The sequence below is a fragment of the Hibiscus syriacus genome, unplaced genomic scaffold (assembly GCF_006381635.1).
Source record: "Hibiscus syriacus cultivar Baekdansim isolate YM2019G1 unplaced genomic scaffold, ASM638163v2 tig00110809_pilon, whole genome shotgun sequence".
In the NCBI taxonomy this organism is placed as follows: domain Eukaryota; kingdom Viridiplantae; phylum Streptophyta; class Magnoliopsida; order Malvales; family Malvaceae; genus Hibiscus; species Hibiscus syriacus.
Genome location: NW_024062869.1, coordinates 1,577,260 through 1,598,429, shown reverse-complemented (window position 1 = coordinate 1,598,429; position 21,170 = coordinate 1,577,260). Strand labels below are relative to the sequence as shown.

Sequence of the window (21,170 nt, the reverse complement as noted above, 5' to 3'; positions counted from 1 at the left end):
CGATTTTGATGCAGGCTAACATACTGACTAATCAAGAGGAGAATTCCAGAAACATGTTGAAGTTATCCGGTTGATACTTGCAAGGATTTTCCTTTTTTGCTTTACATTTTATGAAATGCTACACTCTCCATTTACAGTTCAACCCTTCTGCACATCATATAAATATTGCCTATCCTTTTGGATTCCTGCAATCATTTCTTTTCCTTGCTAAATGTTTAATATTTCTTTTCTTTTCTTACATGCTTATAACATGCATCATTGCACTGGTATCCTTTGTGCACAAGTTGGATGTTTTCATATGCTTGAAATTTGCAGAACTTTGGCCCAACGATCATTGAGACCTATATTTCCAAAGCACAACTCCCATTTTAGAATTTATCTATAGGTTTTTGCTAACAATAACTTTAAGGGGAGAAAAAGCTTTAAGATCATCTTTTAATGTTGGGATGATAATTAAAAGTAATGTTCACATTTGAAGACAGACTAAATCCAAAAGCAATGAGTTATTATTCCTCCAGGTTTTGGGAAATTAATTGGTAGCTTTTGCTTGTAATTCTCCACTTTGAGACTATCAATAGCCCGGCCTCAATTGCCATAATGATGTTGCCACCTATGCTTCCAATCACCATCTCCCAGTCTTTTTTAACCTCAAATAAATATGAACATAAATAATACAATGCCAAATTCTTTAATAACAATGAAGAAATAAAATGAGTTATTATTCCTCCAGGTTTTGGGAAATTAATTGGTAGCTTTTGCTTGTAATTCTCCACTTTGAGACTATCAATAGCCCGGTCAATTGCCATAATGATGTTGCCACCTATGCTTCCAATCACCATCTCCCGTCTTTTTAACCTCAAATAAATATGAAATAAATACAATGCCAAATTCTTTAATAACAATGAAGAAATACAATGATAACAGGCTTTAATTAAAATGAATTTTGGTTTACATTAGATTCTAGAATTAATTTAGGGAGGATCGTGGGATTTGTTGGAAATATAAATTAAAATTATAAAGAAGAACTTATAAAATTTTAGAAAAGACAAAAATAAAATATCTAACATATATAATAATTTAAAACTTTCATAGTATAGATGATCCCTAAATATATACAGTTTGCCAACACTATCATTATGATATTTGATGTCTAAGAAAAGCTCCAAAAGGAATAAGTTGCACACCCAAATTCAACCTTTCCATGATTTTGCTCAAGGCTAAATGGCAAAGAGATAGATAGCCAAAATTCCAGAGATATCTGGGGGGAGGGTAGGCGGCTTTTGAGGTTGTGCCCACTCTTCCAACAATTAAGTTCAAAGACATTAGTGTTCCAACAACAACAGCCCCATTGAAAGAATCCACTAACTATACCCTTTCTTCTTCCACGCCATTTATCCAACAACTTCATGACAAAACACAAAATATCAAGAGAAAAAAAGCAGTCCGGATACGAAGAAACGGATTACAGATACTGAAATTCAAACTTAAACTTAGTGTGATCAACAAAAGTGAAGAAGATAGAATGTTGAAAGTGAAAATAATACAAGTATCCCCCTAAAAAAGGGGCACCATCTTTCTTGAAAGGACAATAGCTCTTGGCAACAAGCCGACAGAGAATCATCCATCCTTTTATTCTGCAAAAAGAAACACTTCAAATGCTACATTCCATCTCAGTTTGGACTTTTTTTCAGACCCTTTTCTTCCTATCATCTATTTTACCTCAACATAACTATGCCTGCTTGGACTTTGCATCTCGGCGGCTGATTCTACCTTTGAGAATCAACTAAAGCGGCTTTCAAAGGGTTAACGATTTCAAAGCTTATAAATGTCCTATATAAGAATATAGCAACCTCAGATCACCTTATGAGCATTCTCCTCGGTACAATGATAGGCTCTGGTGATGGGAAGCCAGAATGATCCTGCTGTTCATTCTTCCATTGCTCTCTTGCAAGAGAGGTTCAGACAGTTGCAGCGGGCGAAGGAATTGAGGCAGGAAAGAGAGGTTTCACGGTTGTTGCCTGAAGTGGAGAGGATCAATCAGGCACGCTGAATGAAGCATCTCAATCGTTTTCCATTCCGAATTGATCCTTCAGCCTAGACCACCTCTCCAAGGATTTGTACACGGTGAAACTAGCATGCATAATCGACGTCAGGTATAGAAACTCCGATATTGTCGAACTTAAAGCAGAGGGGTAAGGTCCTGCAAACATATACCTTCAATTATTCAGATGTTGACTTCACTTCATCTGTGAACAAATATACAATGTTAGTCTGTTCTCATTTTTGTTTCGTTCTCCAGTTCAAGTCTTTACCTTGTTATGGGACTGTAAGAAAATGGTAAGGGGGAAAGGGCAGTCTTCGGCCGGGGGGATGAGAGAAACAAAGTATTATATATATATATATAACTATTCCATCAAGACTCTTCCTTATTCTCATTATGATCAGCAGTTGAGAGGTCGTCCTCTTGTCTCTTTCGAGATACACCTTCACTACGGTTACCATTATTTGTGTCTTCATCATTTATCCGTTTCCTCTTCATGATTTTAGAATTGTTGGAGTTACTGTCGTAGTATCTAATAGAGCTTCCTCATCGTTTATCCTTTCGAATCGAACAGCACTAACTTTCCGGGCTTTTTCCTGCTAATATCTGCCCCAAGAACAAGTTTCCCACATTTAAAATGTTAGTAATGCTGTCGATAAAGTTTGGCCTCATAAACATTTCGAATCAATGGTAAACTTGACAGAAAATATGTACTAATGTAAAAAAAAAATCGCATTTGGGAAGAGAAAAGAAATGCAAAGAACACTTGCAATTGTTAAGACAGCCACCGATTGTATGTCACATGCAGAAGCACTAACTCGAAAAGGCTACATCATACGTGAAGAAGAGATGCCATAGCAACTGCTCATCAGTTTTTCCTTCATGATAGTTTTTTCCCCCAAACTATGTATATGTTTAACGAATTTTCTTGTTTACTATCATCATGATTGAATACAACAATCAGCCCAATAATATCTCAAAAGAATATCTAAATTCAAGTGATTCGTCTGAAACGAAAGATGGATGGATCTCTGTGCTTTCGCCTTTTAAGTATCCAAGGTAGCATGACAGTATTTCGTAAGGAAAATATGATAGTGAATAAAGTGCATCATAATTCCAACGACAAAATGTTTTTGACATTTCAATTGGTGTGTACATGTTTCAGAGTTTCTAGTTATTCATAATCAGGATGACATAAGTTGCAACTCATTCTTTTCATATGTATGCAAAATGAACTCCTTTTGAGGGACATTTAGAAACAATGACATTAGAAAGAACTCGAATGATTATACATTAGTCAAAAGCAATTTTCCGCGATATAAATACGGAAGAAGTGTTCAAACCATACCTCAAGTTTATAAACTTGATGCCTTTCCTTCAGATCTTGGTGATCATCCAGCTTCAGTATTCTCATCTTCTTCTCCTTTTTCAAGGACTACCTTAATACTCTCACTGTCCTTGGTATATATCCAAAGGCCTCACAGACAAAACCTGACACTGTCTCATATTGATGTTCCTATAGAACACAAATGAAAATCCATATAAATACATATGCATGTATACAAAAGTTCCTGTGTATTTGGCAAACACTTCCTTATACGTGGATCTGGCTCTCTCCATACAGTGAGGGGAGTTCCAATTGTTAGTTACTTTTCCTCTAGTATAGATATTTCGTATTAACAGAAGATATCCATTTAACATTGGAATGCTTATTATGAACATTGCAACTATACAAGCACAAATTTTCAGGAAGAATGGAATCTTATGCATGAAAATTTATATATATATAATGATACAAGTAGCTTACTTCAAGCAACTTGATCTGTAGATCTTCAGAAAGTTGATAGATAGATGTATTTAGCATCTACATAAAAAATCCCCTCCGCTCGCATTACAATATAGCCGGTTTTCTTCTGGATCTCCTCCTGTTGTAGAAGGAAAATTTTAAAATCATAGAAACTTGAGAATAAAATCCACAAGCTATTACAGTCCAAGTATGTATTGATCGCATATGAATCATAAAAGGCATTTTGAATAAGTCTAAAATGAGAAAGATGTACTAAACATTACTTTTGAATCATTTTCATCGAAAAATCGCCGACAACCTCCTCAACCACGTCTTCCAAGGTGACTATCTGCTCCAAATAGAAAAAAGAAGAGAAATAAATGAATAAGAGGCAAAGTCGAACGAGCGGGTGGTATATTATTTGTTACTGTTGGGGATTGGCCAAGATTGAGCATATTGCAGACTCCAATTTAACTAATTTTCCAAAAAGGGCTAAAGGGATTTGGACATTGACGACTCGTTTGGTTCAACTGCAGGTAAGTTTTTCCGTGTTTAATCTCATATTAATGTCATATATCAAATCAGTTTAAGTTATTCCTTACAATCTGATGCTAGTTTAAGTGGGGCATAGAACAGACCATTAGCTATGCTATGAAGCACACTTTAATATAAACATTAACCTTGAAACTGCAGATCAACCAAAAACCATCTCGCTTTGAGTTTCTTCAACAGGTAAGACTCATTCAAGAATAAAAATCCAAATTTAAGATCAATTCACAATTTTAAGTATTGCACATACTCCAACTGTTCCACCATATTCGTTAAGAACACCCATGTGAACCTTCCTAATGCGAACTCTAAGAAGATTCCAGACTGACATTGAATCTGCAAAAAAAGGGGACTATTCTATTTGTAATATCTTCTCAGACTATAATCTATATGAAAGTGACAGCTACCATTTGGCCTAATGGATACCGAGGTAGCAATGTAAAATTCAGCTGCATATTAACTCAAAGCATGAAATCAACAGAAGAAAATAAACTTAAAATATTTACCGGGCACAAAGTATGCGGGTATGTGAGCCAGTTTCGCACAGTAATACTTTCTAGCAGTTCGCCCTTCAAAATCAAACAGATTATAATGATGCACACTATGATATTGTAGAGCATGGTTTCAAGCCAAGAATTACGATGATAAAAGAGGAAAAACAAGACTAAGTAGAAATTGTCTGACCTTGGGAACATAATCTAGTAGATCCATAGCATATGCAATACCCACTTTATTGTCAACACGTTGCTCGAAAACAGGCACCCTGCAAATATGTCAAGCAATCTCTTAGCAAATCGTTTTGAATTAGAAAACCTAGGAGAAAATTCTTTAAGATTATCTACTTGAATATTTCGATTTAACCACAGATTGTGGAACTCAACAAGAGTTGAGCTTGCATCAATTGCAACCACATCGATAAGAGGTGTCATAACCTCTGTAACATGGGTGTCTTTTATCTCCAACACATTTTCGATCATATCCTGAAGGGGATCCCATTATATAAGTAACCAGAACCAAAAACAATGAGTTAATAATGTACACCCCACTGAAATTTCATCCGAGCAAACACATAAAGGGAAAGAACAGAAAGTTCATTTGGATGCTTATCAAGACCCACTGGTCTAGACCTCTAGGGTATAGAAGAGAAGGTAATAGAAAAATATCTATCACAAATACAATATGTGTTTTGAAATGCCCAATCAGAGTTATTATACAATGTCAAAATATCAAATGTTTAACGTATATGGTTACCTGTTCCTCCTCTATTGCACCACTCAACTCTGCCCCTCGTAGCATTAGCTTCAATTCATCTTCCGTAACATAAGGTTCACTAAAATTAAAGAGAAAATGCAGAAGACATTCTGGAAGCATATAAACAATGACGACATATTTGACAAGCCATTGGAAATTAATGTTGCGGAATACGGCTATCGGATAGAGCAACGGTTATCGGATAGAGCAAAATCGTAACTGATAATTTGAGAAAATAAAAATGAAAATAAAGAAGACACAAATTTTACATGGAAAACCCTTAAATAATATAGGGTAAAAACCATGAACAACGGTAGAAAAATTTTACTATGAAAAAATAGGAATTACAACTTCTCTCGATCTACCAAGGAGAAAACAATGATAATTCTCTCCTGAAAAAAGGAGAAAACAACTCTCAAGAAAACTCTCTAAATTCTCTAGTATTGGGAGAAAACTATAATGATTTGGGATGGTTTTGAAGCTAAATGAGTTAGGGTATTTACAGTTGAGGCTTAAGGACTAATCTTGTAAATACCCTAAAATACTAAATTATGATTTTACCATTGTCCAAATTCAATAATTGTTGTTGCCACCGAAAGTTTCTTTAATTTTCAACAATTGTTGGCTTGACTTTTAACAATCTCCTACTTGAAGATTGATTGGAACAATCATATTGTAACACCCTCAACCCGTATCCGACCCGGATATAAGTCTGAGGTGTCACATTGACTTTTCAAACTTTAAACTTTTAACGAAAACCAATGAAATTTAAAACTTTTATTAAAATAACATTGTCATTGTACACGAGTTAACCAAAACAAGACAAAACTAATCAGAGCATTTGTAACTAACACTTTTCTTACATGCCAACACTACATACAACAAATACCTACTATGACTTTCCTTCTGATCTGATCGCTGAGTGGAGATATGTTGATCTGCAAATTCCTATTCTTGATTCTCCTGCTCTTCGAAACCTACGTGTAAAAACACTTACACACTAAGTCATAGACTTAGTGAGGCATAATTACATAATAAAGAATTACTAAAAGTATAAACATGTCGTCTACTATCCAACCGCAATTATACTATCACACCATCATTTATTATACCACATATGAGACAATATAAATCATAATAATACCATATTAAGATACAATTATATATATCCTCGTTATGTCCTATTTAAGCCCATATACACCATTGAGAACCCAAGGTATACGAGTATTATGAGGTTGTGCACACGTATGCTGTCACCACAGCTCAATGAATGTTCCGAAGGACCTATCCAGAGGTCATAAAGATCCTCGGTAACTATCCAGAGGTCATAAAGATCCTCGGTAACTATCCAGAGGTCATAAAGATCCTCGGTAACTATCCATAGGTCCCGAAGAACCTAGGTAAACTATCCATATGTTCCTTAGAACATAGGTATACTGTCCATATGTCTCGAAAGACATAGGTAGTTATTTGACTCTTGGCATGCCAACTATACCTACAGTTCTCATAACTCATATCATGGGCATTGTCTTTTACCTTATTACATATTCACACATCATATCACATTTTTCTTTTCCTATAGCTCTTTATCACATGTTCATATGATCATCTTATCACCTATACCTTTTCATATAACCATTACATACATACATACATACATGTCATCATTTATGTTTTTATCATACTCCTATAGTATTATCCTTCATCTCTTTTATCTCTTGTTCATTTTTCATCCAATAACTTATATAAATGTATATATCACGTATACTAGTTCCTAGGTCCCATCACACTAGCATATTTTCATATATTTGTAATCACGTAGTTTATTTTTCATAAATACATGTCACCCCTCATATGATTTCATATTCATATGCTATATATTTCATATTCTTTCTTATGTCCTTTCCATACTTCTTATTTCATATTCTGAAATCATATTGATCATTTTAACTATTTCACATATTTAACACATTATCTACCTATTTACACAACTCATATAATATATATATATATATATATATATATATATATATATATATGTAACATCAATACATATGCTCATTCATACATATAAACCATAAAAAAACACATCACACACTTCATATACCTAATATAGATATCTCGTAACTCATTCAATCCATATGACACATACATTCATATATAAGCTCTAATCTGAAAATAGACTTACCACAATCTGCATAGTATATCCCATAATGCATATGGTATGAATTCATATCATCTTTAATAATATTGAATGAATAATGTATCAAGATATTAAATCTAGACTTATCGCAAGTCTAGAACTGAATATACTAACATAATCATGTTATGCACATGCACTCACCTAGATTTCTTTGTCTTTCCCTCGATTGATCCTACTGGTCGATGGTTCCAGAACTCGTTTAGGCTCGGTATCTACATAGTAATTCATTGATACTTATCAGTATACTAGTTAGTATATTCTAAGCTATCATTCTTAGGCTAAAAGAAAAATCATTTTCATCTTTTAATGGAGGTATGCATCGATGCATTACACCATGCATCGATGCATAAATCTTATTCGATGTTTGTATTTAATGGGTGCATCGATGCATCCTTATGCATCGATGGCATTCGATGTTTTCTTTTTAAATTAATGCATCGATGCACTTCATGTGCATCGATGCACCTTAAACAATTTCTGGGATTTATCATTGATGCATCGGTGCACAATGAATGTGCATCGATGCACATTGCCCAGAATTGTCATTTTAGCACGGAAATCTCTTCTTAGTCTACTTAACACTTTATATTACCCCTCTTTTTATATCCTTAACTTACATACTCTTTCTTAAACTACTTATTATTCATTCCATACTTTCAAAACTTAGAGATCCGATTCTCCATGTAGTGTTTAAGAATCTAACCTAAATTCCAACATGTTCTAATTTGAATTCTAACACTTCATACCTCTTAGTTAGCTTAATGACAAGTCAAATTTCACTTCTAATTCTTATTAAGAACCCTATTCCAAAATTTCACTTTTCTACTTCCTTTCTTTAATTCTTCATACACTCTCATCTATGGTTTTAAGATAATCTAAGCTTTCCTTAAGCTTAGTTATCAACTAAGGATCAATAAGAAACCTTAAATTCATCAAGAATTTGATCATAAGAAAACTCACCTTTAGCTTGGCTTCACGACAGAGAAGGAGAAGGAAGAAGAAAGAAATATCCAGAACCTTGTTTCTCTCATAAGCTTACCACATGGATTTAAATATCCTTAAAAACATTTAATTTATTTCCTTGCCAAAGACCCATTTGCCCCTTTAGTTCCCCATGCTTTGCTAATTGATCCTACACCAAATATTTCAATCAATTCCTTCAACTTTCAATTTATCTACTTTGATCAATAACTTTTAAAATTTCACAATTTAATCACTGACCCGGTATAGAGGATGTTACACATATCTTCACACCATTCTTTCTACCTTGTACCTTCATGTTGCTTACATTTCTGACAAGCCATAAGAGGATCGACACCAAGTAAATTTATCAATATTGATCACCTTTGTCATGAAATCTGCTATGTTGTCTTTGGTATGGATCTTCTGCATATCTATCGTCCCTTCTTCCACCTTTTCACGAATGAAATGGTATTGAATTCGTATGTGCTTTGTTCTTAAATGAAATGCTGGATTCCTTAATAGATGCAAGGCGCTTTGACTGTCACAAAACAGAGAGACATACTCTTGATTGTGCTCAAGCTCCTCCAATAACATCTTCAACCAAATTGCTTCTTTACTGGCTTGTGTAGCTGCTACATACTCTGCTTCTGTTGTGGATGTAGACACAACTAACATCAATTTTGACACCCAGCATACAGCTCCACCAGCAATTTTGAACATATATCATGTATTATATTTTCTTTTATTCAAATCCCTTGCATAGTCAGAATCAACATACCCATTGATAAGTAAATTTGATCCTCCGTAACATAATGCAACATTGAGGTCCCTTTGATGTATCTCAGGATCCTCTTTACTGTATTTCAATGCTCTTTGTCTGGATTCGCCATGTACCGACTAACTACTCCCACTGCTTGTGCAATGTCTGGTCTTGTGCATATCATACCGAATATTAAACTTTCCACTGACGATACATATGGTACTCAAGACATCTCCATACTCTCTTCTTCACTGCTAGGACTCATACTAGAGGATAATTTGAAGTTAATAGGAAGAGGGGTAGAAATTGGCTTACAATCTTGCATATTGAATCTTGAAAATATCTTCTTTAAGTAATTCTTTTGTGAAAGTCAAATCTTCCTATTACTTCTATCTCGGTGAATTTGCATCCCTAGAATCTTGTTTGTTGATCCCAAGTCATTCATTTCAAATTCCCTAGCCAGTTTTGCCTTCATTTCGTCAATATGATCTTTGTTGGGTCCTACAACCAACATGTCATCCACATACAACAGCAATATAACAAAATCATTATCACTGGACCTCTTGATATAAGCACAAGGGTCTGCATTAAGTCTGTTGTATCCAAGGCACATAATGAATGAATCAAATCTCTTAAACCAACACCTTGATGCCTGCTTTAGACCGTACAGAGATTTGTTCAACCTGCAAATCAAGTTCTTCTTTTCTTTTTCTTCAAAACCTTCAGGCTGGAGCATGTAAATCTCTTCTTCAAGATTTCCATGAAGAAAAGTTGTTTTAGTATCTAGCTACTCTACATGTAAGTTCAATGTAGCACACATTACCAAAACTACTCAAACTATTGTTAGTCAAACCACAGGAGAAAATATTTCATTGAAATCAATACTTTCTTTTTGAGCATATCCTTTGACCACCAGTCTTGCACGATACCTCTCAACTTGATCGTCACTATTTTGCTTGATTTTGAAGACCTATTTGTTATCAATTGGTTTCCTTTCTTGTAGTAGTGGCACAAGGTCTCATGCATTATTTTTATGAAGGGCTTCGATTTCTTCTTGCATCGCCATCATCCACAGTGAAGCATATGAGCTGTTTATTACCTCCTGGTATGTTGATGGCTCACCGTCATCAGTTAAAAGACAGTATGCAATATTACCTTCTATAACATAATCTGAGTTCCAATTGGGACGTCTTCTTACACGATCTGATTGACGAGTTGTTGGAGCTTCAGAACTCTCTGGTTCTTGTTCATCATGTGTTGATTCTGCTTCATAAGAATCTCCTTGTTCAAACTCTTTTTTCCACATGTATCTGCGTAGTTTCTGACTTTTCAGCGCTACCATCTTCTTCTTTTCTTTGTAGTTTATATTCTACAAAGATAACATCCCTGCTAATGATCACTTTACAGGCAGTGGGATCCCACAAGCGATACTCCTTTACACCATCAGCATACCCCAAGAATTTGCATTTCCTGGATTTTGGATCTAGCTTTGAAATTTCTTGCGAGTTGTACATGTAATACCCCAAAAATTTAGACAATGACCAAAATGAAAATTTTGAAAGTTTGATGGTCAAAGTATAAAATTGGGGAAAAGTTTAGGTAATTAAGGATAATTTCCTAAAAAGAATTTATTCCATAAATAGATAGTTTACTCTTGAGAGTGGAGTTTTATAGAAATCATATTTTTGAATTTGGAATTTTAGTAAAGAAAAATTTAGAAATTGTTAAAGTCCGATAAGGAATCGGTAATTCAGGTCGAATTGGAATTTTACAAAAAATTGAAGGATGTTATAAATGGTTGGAAATATTATTTTAATATTTTAGATCAGAGAAATTTGGTTTGGAAATGTGCAATTTTTCAGATTTAACCGAAACAGTGGAATTAGTGACCAAAACGCAAGATTTGAAAAGTTCAAGGGAATTTCGAAATAAAAGTCAAATTAATTCATATTTGACTTTGTAATATGATATGGATCAGGTGGCTTGGTTTTATAGTGAATAGGAATATTCATTAAGGGCAAAAATGGAATTTCTTATTGAATGGAATAAAAAAATGCCATTATAATATATATTGCCATGTGATAGATTTATTTATCATTAAATATCAATCATGGATGAGCATTTCCAGCTTCTTCTTCCTCCAAGGGCTGGCACTTTCAAGCAAGAAAGGTAAACATTTTAGTTTGAATTTTGAAGCTATTTCTTGAGAATTAGACTCGGTGTGGTTAGGAAAAATGGTCTACGTTCAATTCTCTATATTTTGACATGAATATTACTAGGGTTTCATGTTCAAGTTCATCTTGAGTTGATGAAGGGGATTTTGATTCTTGTGTTTTATGGGTTTTGAAGAGTTAAGTAATTTTAAAGAATTGATGAAGAACCTAAGAATGAAGTTAAAGAAAACAGTTTGGATTTTGAATCTGGCAGTAGGTTCAAAAATTCACCAGAATTTATATAAAAATAATTTCGAGGTTATTTTTATATTTGTGTTCATATACGATCTAGTTTTTTTTAAATAAACGGGGATCAATTTCAAGGTGTATACAAAAAGATATGAATTTTTAACGAAGAAAAGGTCAGAAAAATCGGACAGCAGATTCTGCAAAACAGATTCTATTGATCAACTTTGAAAATTTATCATAAATTGTATAGAATGAATTAGAAGGATTTTTTTATATGGATAAATTTGTATTCGAGTCTAGTTTTCAAAGGAATAAACGGAATTGAATTCCAGTGTATATATCAATACAGAATAATGATTCTTTAAAGGTAGTATGAGTTGTCTGAATATGGAAAATTGATGGGTTGTTGTGTAAGTGTTGTATAATTGATATGCTATGCTGGAAAATGTTTTTTGGAATTAAAATGAGAGCTAGATGTGATATATGACTGTTTTGGAAGTTTGAAAAGATTTTTGGTTTAAGTACAACATTTGTAGAGTTGGGGTACTTAAAGATAATTATGCTTTTGTAAAAGCATTTGAATGGAAATAGTTGTAATGCTGGAATTATTGGTATTAAGAATTTAAGTGGTAAAATGGTGAAGGACCATTTTGAGTAAATTGGAAAAGTTAGTTCCAATATTAAAAAGAATTAATAAGTGTTAAAGTATTGGTGGTGAATAGTTTGAAGTATGATTATGGAATTTATTTTGGAAATATATTTATGTTAGTACAATACTAACATATATAGGTATGAATCTATATTTGTACAGATCATGATTTACTCGGTGTTCAAAGTGATTCGAGTATAAAAGGAAAGGTTTATTGTGGACAATAGTGAGGCACAAATATTTGGAAAATTATAAAGTGTCAAGGTGAGTGCAATACATGCATGACATTATACATAAATGTTTTATACATCATCAGGAAGACTTGCGATAAGTCGACCTTGTTTATATCAGCATGATATTATGTCATATTTTTATAAATTGACATGACATTGAAATGTCACGATATGAAATCAAAATACATTGATCACTGATTTTTTTGCATATGATGTTATTATGAACACATATGATTTTTATCATGAATGTTATTTAGGGTATGAACTACCCAATGTTAAATATTGATAATATATTTTTCTATGGATGGATCAAATAAAATAGACTGTATGCCCAAGTAAGTCATTGAGGGGCAGGGTATAGTTGGCATGCCATAGAGTCTAGCAGCAGGCTGCATATTCGGGAATACACTAAATGATACCTAGTATATATGGTGGGCACAACCTTATGTGTCATATTCGAGAGATGTACTTAAGGATACCTAGTACAGATGGTGAACACGACCTTATATGTCATATTCGGGAGATATACTTAAGGATACCTAGTACAGATGGTGGACACGACCTTATGTGTCATATTCAAGATTGCACTACGGTGCAAGTATTTGACTTGTGTACCCAGGGTCCTCAAGGTTGTATATTGGGCTATTGTCTATTGTTTATGGTTATTATCTATAGTATATGGTTATGGAATAATGGAAAGTGTATTGGTAAGCTTACAAGCTTATGGAAAAATGATAAGTATATTGGTAAAATAAGCTTACGAGCTTATGAGATAAATGGTAAGATATTTTATCTTATTTTGATCATGAAAAAATATTGGATATGAAAATAACATGATTTTATGGTATTTTGAAATTGACATTGAAATTCATGCATGAATTGTATTGCACTGTATATTGTTTTAATTGCCTCACTAAGTATATACTTAGCGTGTGATGATTTTCACGCGTAGGTAAAAAATCAATAATAAAATAAAGAGTTCGTAATGACATCAAGCATCGAGAGATATATTTCCATATCAGTAAGACATCCTATGATGGAATTTGAATTAAATAGTGGCATGTAAAATAATAATATTCAATTTGTTTTGTTGATTAAATTTGGAAACTTTATATAATGAAAGGTAAAATTTTTATGAATTTATATATTTTTTCAGAATTTACTGTAGCATGTACTATAGTGCATCAATGCACTGTAGCAGTACATCGATACACAATTATAATTCAATGTTTTATGCATCGGTACACTGTACATTGTTCTCTGTTCACTATTTACGGGTACTGTTCATAAAAAAAATCTTTTGAATTAAATTCGTTATAATGAAACATAATTTATATGATATGATATTTTTATAATATCAATTACCATTTTAAGAAAATAAATTTTAAATCGCTTTTAAATTGAAAATTGGCTTTAAGAAATTCGTGTGACATCTATAATCTGTATAGGTATAATTATACGGGTTATGGATGTTACAGTACATCACGTACATAATACTTCCAAATGCATGGAGGTTTGAATAATCAGTTGGTTTACCAGTCCTCATCTCCATTGGTGTCTTCAGCTCTATTGCAGTTGATGGAGCTCGATTCACCAAATAACAGACGGTATTGATTGTTTCTACCCAGAATGATTTTTCTAGGCCTGCATCCCTCAACATTGCTCTTGTTCTTTCTAAAAAGGTTCTGTTCATCCGCTCTGCCACTCCATTTTGTTGAGGAGTTTTTTCCATTGTGAACTGTCTTTTGATGCATTCTTTTCTGCAAAAGTCATCAAATTCTTTGCTCGTGTATTCTCCTCTATTATATGTTCTGAAACGCTTGATCTTATTTCCAAAATCAAGTTACATCCGCGCTTTGAAGTTTTTGAAAGTTTAAAACACGTCTGACTTATTCTTAATAGGGTACACCGAACATCTCCTAGAGTAGTCATCAATAAATGAGACAAAGTATTTTGCTCCGCCTAGGGATGTAACTTGTGCTTGCCATACGTCAGAGTGAACCAATTCTAGAACACTTTTGCCTATAGAATTTGACGTATTGAATTTCAACCGGTGATGCTTACTTGTTATGCAATGCTCACACAAAGTAAGTGATATCTTCGTTAAGCCAGAAAGTAGCTTTTGTTTCATAAGACTTTCATTCATTGTTCTGACATGTGTCCCAGTTTCTTATGCCATAGCATTGCAGAATCTGAACTACATGAGGCAACAGAGGCTGCTTCTATCAAAGTCTCTCCCTTCAGCATGTACAAGTTTACAGCTATCTTTTCGCCTTTCAACACCATAAGTGCTTTATGGAACACCTTCATGATTCCTTTCCGTGTTTCAATCTTGCTTGCATTATTATCCAACAATCCGTAGGACAATAAAATTTTCTTCAGGCCTTTCACGTGCCGTACATCTCGAACAATTTTAATTATTCCATCATACATCTTCAATTTGATGGTTCCCACGCCAACGATCTTTAAGGCATGATCATTGCAACTATATACATATCCTCCTGAGACAGGTTCATAAGGATGAAACCATTCTCTTCTTGAGGTCATGTGATATGTTGCTCCCGAATCAATGAGTCATATATCTGCATATCTCTTTCTACCTTCCACAGTGGTTGACGCTTCACAACATAGAGCATCTCCATCATCTGAAATATTTGTGGTATTGCCTTATGAATTGGAGTTTTTATTTAGACTCCAACAATCCTTCTTCAAGTGACTCTTCTTTCCACAGTTGTGGCACTTTAAATTCTTCTTGTTTCTCGACTTCGATCTACCATGTTTGTGACTGCTACTTTGACCACGTTCTGTTGATCTCCCTCTCATCGTTGTCAATGCTTCTTCTTATTGCAGATTTACTTGTCTATCTTCCTTGTTCTTGCGTAGATTTTCTTCTTGTAGAACAGCATCTGCAACGTCATCGAAGACTAGACTGGTGACATTATTGTTTGTCAAGTTGATGATGAGTTGATCATACGAATTAGGTAGACTTTGAAGTAGAAGTTCAGCACGTTCTTGTCATCCTATTGTACATATTAAGAATGTAAGCTGAGAAAATAAAGTGTTCAGCGTGTTTAAGTGCTCCGTCACTGAAGTAGGTTCTGGCATACGGAGAGTGTACAATTTCCTCTTAAGGAAAATTTTATTGTGCAACGATGTGGCCTCATACAATTTGGTGAGATAATCCCATATCTCCTTAGATGTCTTCTTCTCCTTGATGTTTGACAATACTTCATCTGCTAATACTAGATGAAAGTTTGTATAGCATTTCTATCAATTTCGATCCATTTGTTGTCATTTGTGAAATCTATCGGCTTTTCACTGATAGCTGCTAGACAACCGTCTTTCCTCAGGATAGCCTTCATCTTCAATTTCCACAATGTGAAATTTCTCCCATTGAATTTTTCAATATCAAATTTCGTTGCCATAACTTCTATTACGGATAGCTCCCACTATTTCACTATCGTGAATAGTTCTCTGGAACCTTCAAAGAATGGATATTACCTTCTTACTTTCTTATGTTGGAGGATCCACCTTTTGGTTGTAACCACAAAGACAATAAGCAGATATTACACACTCAAATCTGGCTCGGATACCAATTGTTATGGAATACGGCTATCGGATAGAGCAAAATCGCAACTGATAATTTGAGAAAATAAAAATGAAAATAAAGAAGACACAAATTTTACGTGGAAAACCCCTAAATAATATAGGGTAAAAACCAAAGGCAACAGTAAAAGAATTTCACTATGAGAAAATAGGAATTACAACTTTTCTCGATCTACCAAGGAGAAAACAATGAGAAATTTCTCCCATTGAATTTTTCAATATCAAATTTAGTTGTCATAACTTCTATTACGGATAGCTCCCACTATTTCACTATCGTAAATAGTTCTCTGAAACCTTCAAAGAATGAGTAATACCTTCTTACTTTCTTATGTTGGAGGATTCACCTTTTGGTGTCAACCACAAAGGCAATAAGCAGATTTTACACACTCAAATCTGGCTCGGATACCAATTGTTGCGGAATACGGCTATCGAATAGAGCAAAATCGCAACTGATAATTTGAGAAAATAAAAATGAAAATAAAGAAGACACAAATTTTACGTGGAAACCCCTAAATAATATAGGGTAAAAACCACAAGCAACGGTAGAAAAATTTCACTATGAGAAAATAGGAATTACAACTTCTCTCGATCTACCAATGAGAAAACAATGATAATTATCTCTTGATAAAAAGGAGAAAATAACTCTAAAGAAAACTCTCTAAATTCTCTAGTATTGGGAGAAAGCTAGAATGATTTGGGATGATTTTGAAGCTAAATGAACTAGGGTATTTATAGTTTAAGCTTAAAGACTAAACTTATAAATACCCTAAAGTAAAATGACTAAATTATGATTTTATTATTGTTCAAATTCAACAATTATTGCTGTCACCGAAAGCAATTGTTGAACAATTACTGTTGCCATCGAAAGTTTCTTTAATTTTCAACAATTGTTGGCTTGACTTTTAACAATTAACAACTATGAAAACGCATAAGTTAGAAGCTGCATATGGATTGAATGCAAGTAATTATCACCTTTTTCCTTCTAGACCAAGAATTTTTAGCATCCCCATGGATAGATATATGACAACTCTTCCCACTGGATATAGAATTACAAAAAGTCATGCCACTGGCCTAACCTAGAAATATTACAACCACAATCAGTCTGCCAATTTCAAATCGTAATGATAGCTGCAAAGTACCATGAGAGCCAAGAGGCGTATAGAGAGAAATATAAGAACAAAAAGATAAGCTATTTTAACACCCATCTGACCTTAGTTGAAATTTAAAGACCTCCAAATGTGGGGCAAGAACAGAAAAAACGTACCACAAATCTGGCAACTTCTGTCGGACTGTGAACAACTATACTCTTTGGAGTGATCTCAGTGAGAAGTGATATGGCAACCTAGCACCATTCACAATAAGTTAAATGGTTATCAACTTATCATATGTATAGAATGAAGTATAGTTTCCATTTCACTTGCCTACACTCTGTGCTGGCCAACCATGGCTTAATTGATTAACTATTTTACTGACTTGGGATAAATTCATGACGAGAAAGAAAAAAGATGTGCAGGCACGCTACAAACATACACACACCCAAAAATAAATCAAAGAACAGCATATTGAAACATACAGTCATTACTCCAATTGCTGCACTAACACCAGCTTCTCCAAATATTTCTGTTGTAGCATCTGTGACTAAAGCGGTTGCTCCAATATTGACCACACTGAGTACAATAAATACAATCTACACAAAGAATTACAGGGATTTAAATAGCGCTCGCGGTCACGTTTTTCGTCGCGTCGCATTTATCGCAATTGCGAACATTACGGATGCCATCACGGTCACTACGGATGTTGTGGTCGTGATTTTTTAAAAATTTCGCACAACTTATCTTAAATCATAATAACAATAATTATAATTATAAGGAATCATTTTTAATGATTTTTATAATGTTTTCTAAGCGAAAATGACATATATTTAAATAACATAAAATGATTAAATCAAATAGAATTAAAATAAAAGAGTAAAATTTAAATATTTGAAATTTTGATTACTCAAAGTATGACTCAATTAAATAAAAATTAAACTTTACAATCTAAATTAAAAAATAAATTAAAGAATTTAAAAAGATGAGAAATACTAAAATTATAATTAGGATATTATAAAATTTATTTTAAAAAAATAATGTGAGAGTGGGCCGGCCGAGTAGTCTTCAAGAATACCCAAGTCCCAGCCTACATCTTCATATTCTCATCAAACTTTCCTTACCGTATCACAAACCAAACACTTTCACGGTTTCACATTCACTCATAAACCTAGAACTAAGCTTCCCAGTTCCCCTGCTTTAATTTCTTGCAAGTTCTAGTCAAATTACCACGAAGATTCCTCCTAGTACCGCTTCTTTTCCATGTGGATCATTTCACGGTTTAATTTCACGGTTTACAAAAAAGATTGATATGATGGCTTTATGTTGTTCCATATGGATCATTTAAAAATTTCTTGGCTTTTATTTTTTTTCTCTGTTTTGACTCTTTCTATTCTTTATATTCTTCCTTTACACACTAAGCTTTAAGATGAATATCACTAAAGCTCAATTCACCATAGAGTAATATAATACAATATGGAAAAGTTGACACGGAAATTGATCTTATATAAACTTGAGCCAAAAACATCAAGTCACTTAAGAGAACCACACAACAGCCAGGAAATGGAAGATATTTAAAAGATTGCATCAAAATTGACTGAAGCATCTACATTTTTCCAAGTTGCAACCATCGGAAGCTGCATCATTCAGATTCGATATCAATTAACAACCACACATATGATTAAAGAATTTAAATCCTATGTAAAAAAAAATACCTTCCAAGGCCATAATGTAGTTATAGCTGTCTCAGCCATTGAGAAGAAAGCAGACAGACCCAAAAGCACTGTCAAAACTACACCTTGCTCCTTGAACACTTTAAGAAGCATAGATGCCTTAGGCCAAGCATTCTTCAAAAACAATATGGACTTCCCCATCACCCCATAACCAGCATTGCCCACTTCTTCTACAGAAAATACTCTTTGCATACAAAGATCAAGTACCACAAACCATTGCCATCAAAAGTCCACATCATTTTCTTCACTTGATAACCCCGTACGTGTTTGGTTTCCAAAAGTACCAGTTTTTGGCAATCCAAAGGATTTGAAAACTCGGGGATTGGGAAAGCTAGAGATTAGAGGAGTTGGGTGGTGCTTAGTTTTGGATAAAAACTTTGATGGGAACTTCAAATTTCGATCAAAAAACATGAGAGACGAGAACTTTGTTCAAGTAATAAAGGTGGGTTGACTTAGAATTGAATATTCAAGCGCCATTCCATCAAAAAGATGAAACTTGTTTAAACAAAATACGGAAGTTGAAATAATAAAGAAAGGGCTTTCAGGTTTTATTGGGATGAAGAGAATTCCCATGGAAGGATGGGGCCTTCACCACTCTAAGAGGGGTTCTATGAGAGAAGGCTTGTTTTCTGGTGAAAGGGAAGATTTTTGCTTACAGCCAGTGCGAGAGTGAGAAAACAATTACAAAACTTGCCCCCAATCCCCTTTGATTTTACAATTACAACTCTCTCCCTAAACTCAACTGAAGTTAACTCATTTCTACTCCCTATCTACTGAGAAAATATGTGGTAGAAACATGGCTTGAGTTTGGATATTGGCAAAACTACAATCCAACTGAATTACAAGGACGAATAGAATCTGAAAATGAAATCATTTTAATATGAACAGCTGAGATTATATAACAGTTCTACTATATTGATAATGGTGAGTAAAGAAAGTAAGTGCCAAGCAACGAAAACTAGAATTTGTAATTATGCATAATGTTCTTTTCAAGATAGTCCAAGACTCACGAGTAAGCCGAGTTGCCAACTTGATGTGTAATTCCTCAAGCTTTTTGGAGCGAGTGTGTTTAAATTTTGAAAATTTCGAACACCCAGCATCTGTTTCATTTTAAGACATCAATTTCGAATATGTCGGGAACCAGTCCATTATGCTAGGAAGAAGCAAGTTTTGTTCAAAGGAAAGCATCCTAAAGATTCATTTTCAGTTTAGATTTTGGTTATCCACCTCCTGCTAAGCATCCATTCCTACTGGATGCAGTAAAAAACGGGCCCTCCAACAAGTCTATTGGAATCAACTTTGTAAGAAATGGATTCTAATCAAATATATAATGGATTGGAGTGGCATATTTGCACCATAACGAGTAAAAAGAAAGTTGGTAAAAGCTACAAATACATCAGGTGCTTATCCAGCTAGTTGATCGCGAGTTGGGCAATGCTCGACTTGTGCTCGTTACAAAATTTTGTTGCTCGACTCTACTCGTTGCTCGTTAATTTCGTTAAAATTTTGCTCGACTCGTGCTCATTAAGAAAATTTGTTGCTCGACTCGTTGCTCGTTAAAATTTTACTCGACTCGTTCCCGTTAAGAAAATTTGTTGCTCAACCCGTCACTCGTTAAACTCATTAAGTTCGTTATTCGCCTCATTACTCGTTAAGCTCACAAAAAATTTTATTTTTTAACTATAAGTAAAATATACTAATACTATATAGAACTTAATATAAACATAAATTAATAAATTTAACTAAACATTTATCAAGCGTGTATGAAACAAATTCAAAGTCTAAACACTAAAATAAAATTAAATACAATAAAATAAAATAAAATAATAATTAGGGTTTGATATTTGTGTGTTGCAAAATAATAATTATTAATTATTAATTAATAATTTAATATTTTTAATTATTT

General features: G+C 33.8%; 1 pseudogene; it reads right to left on the bottom strand.

The window, feature by feature from the left end:
* Positions 1–1,766: 1,766 nt before the first annotated feature.
* LOC120141432 lies at positions 1,767–19,741 on the bottom strand (annotated as a pseudogene).
* Positions 19,742–21,170: the final 1,429 nt, after the last annotated feature.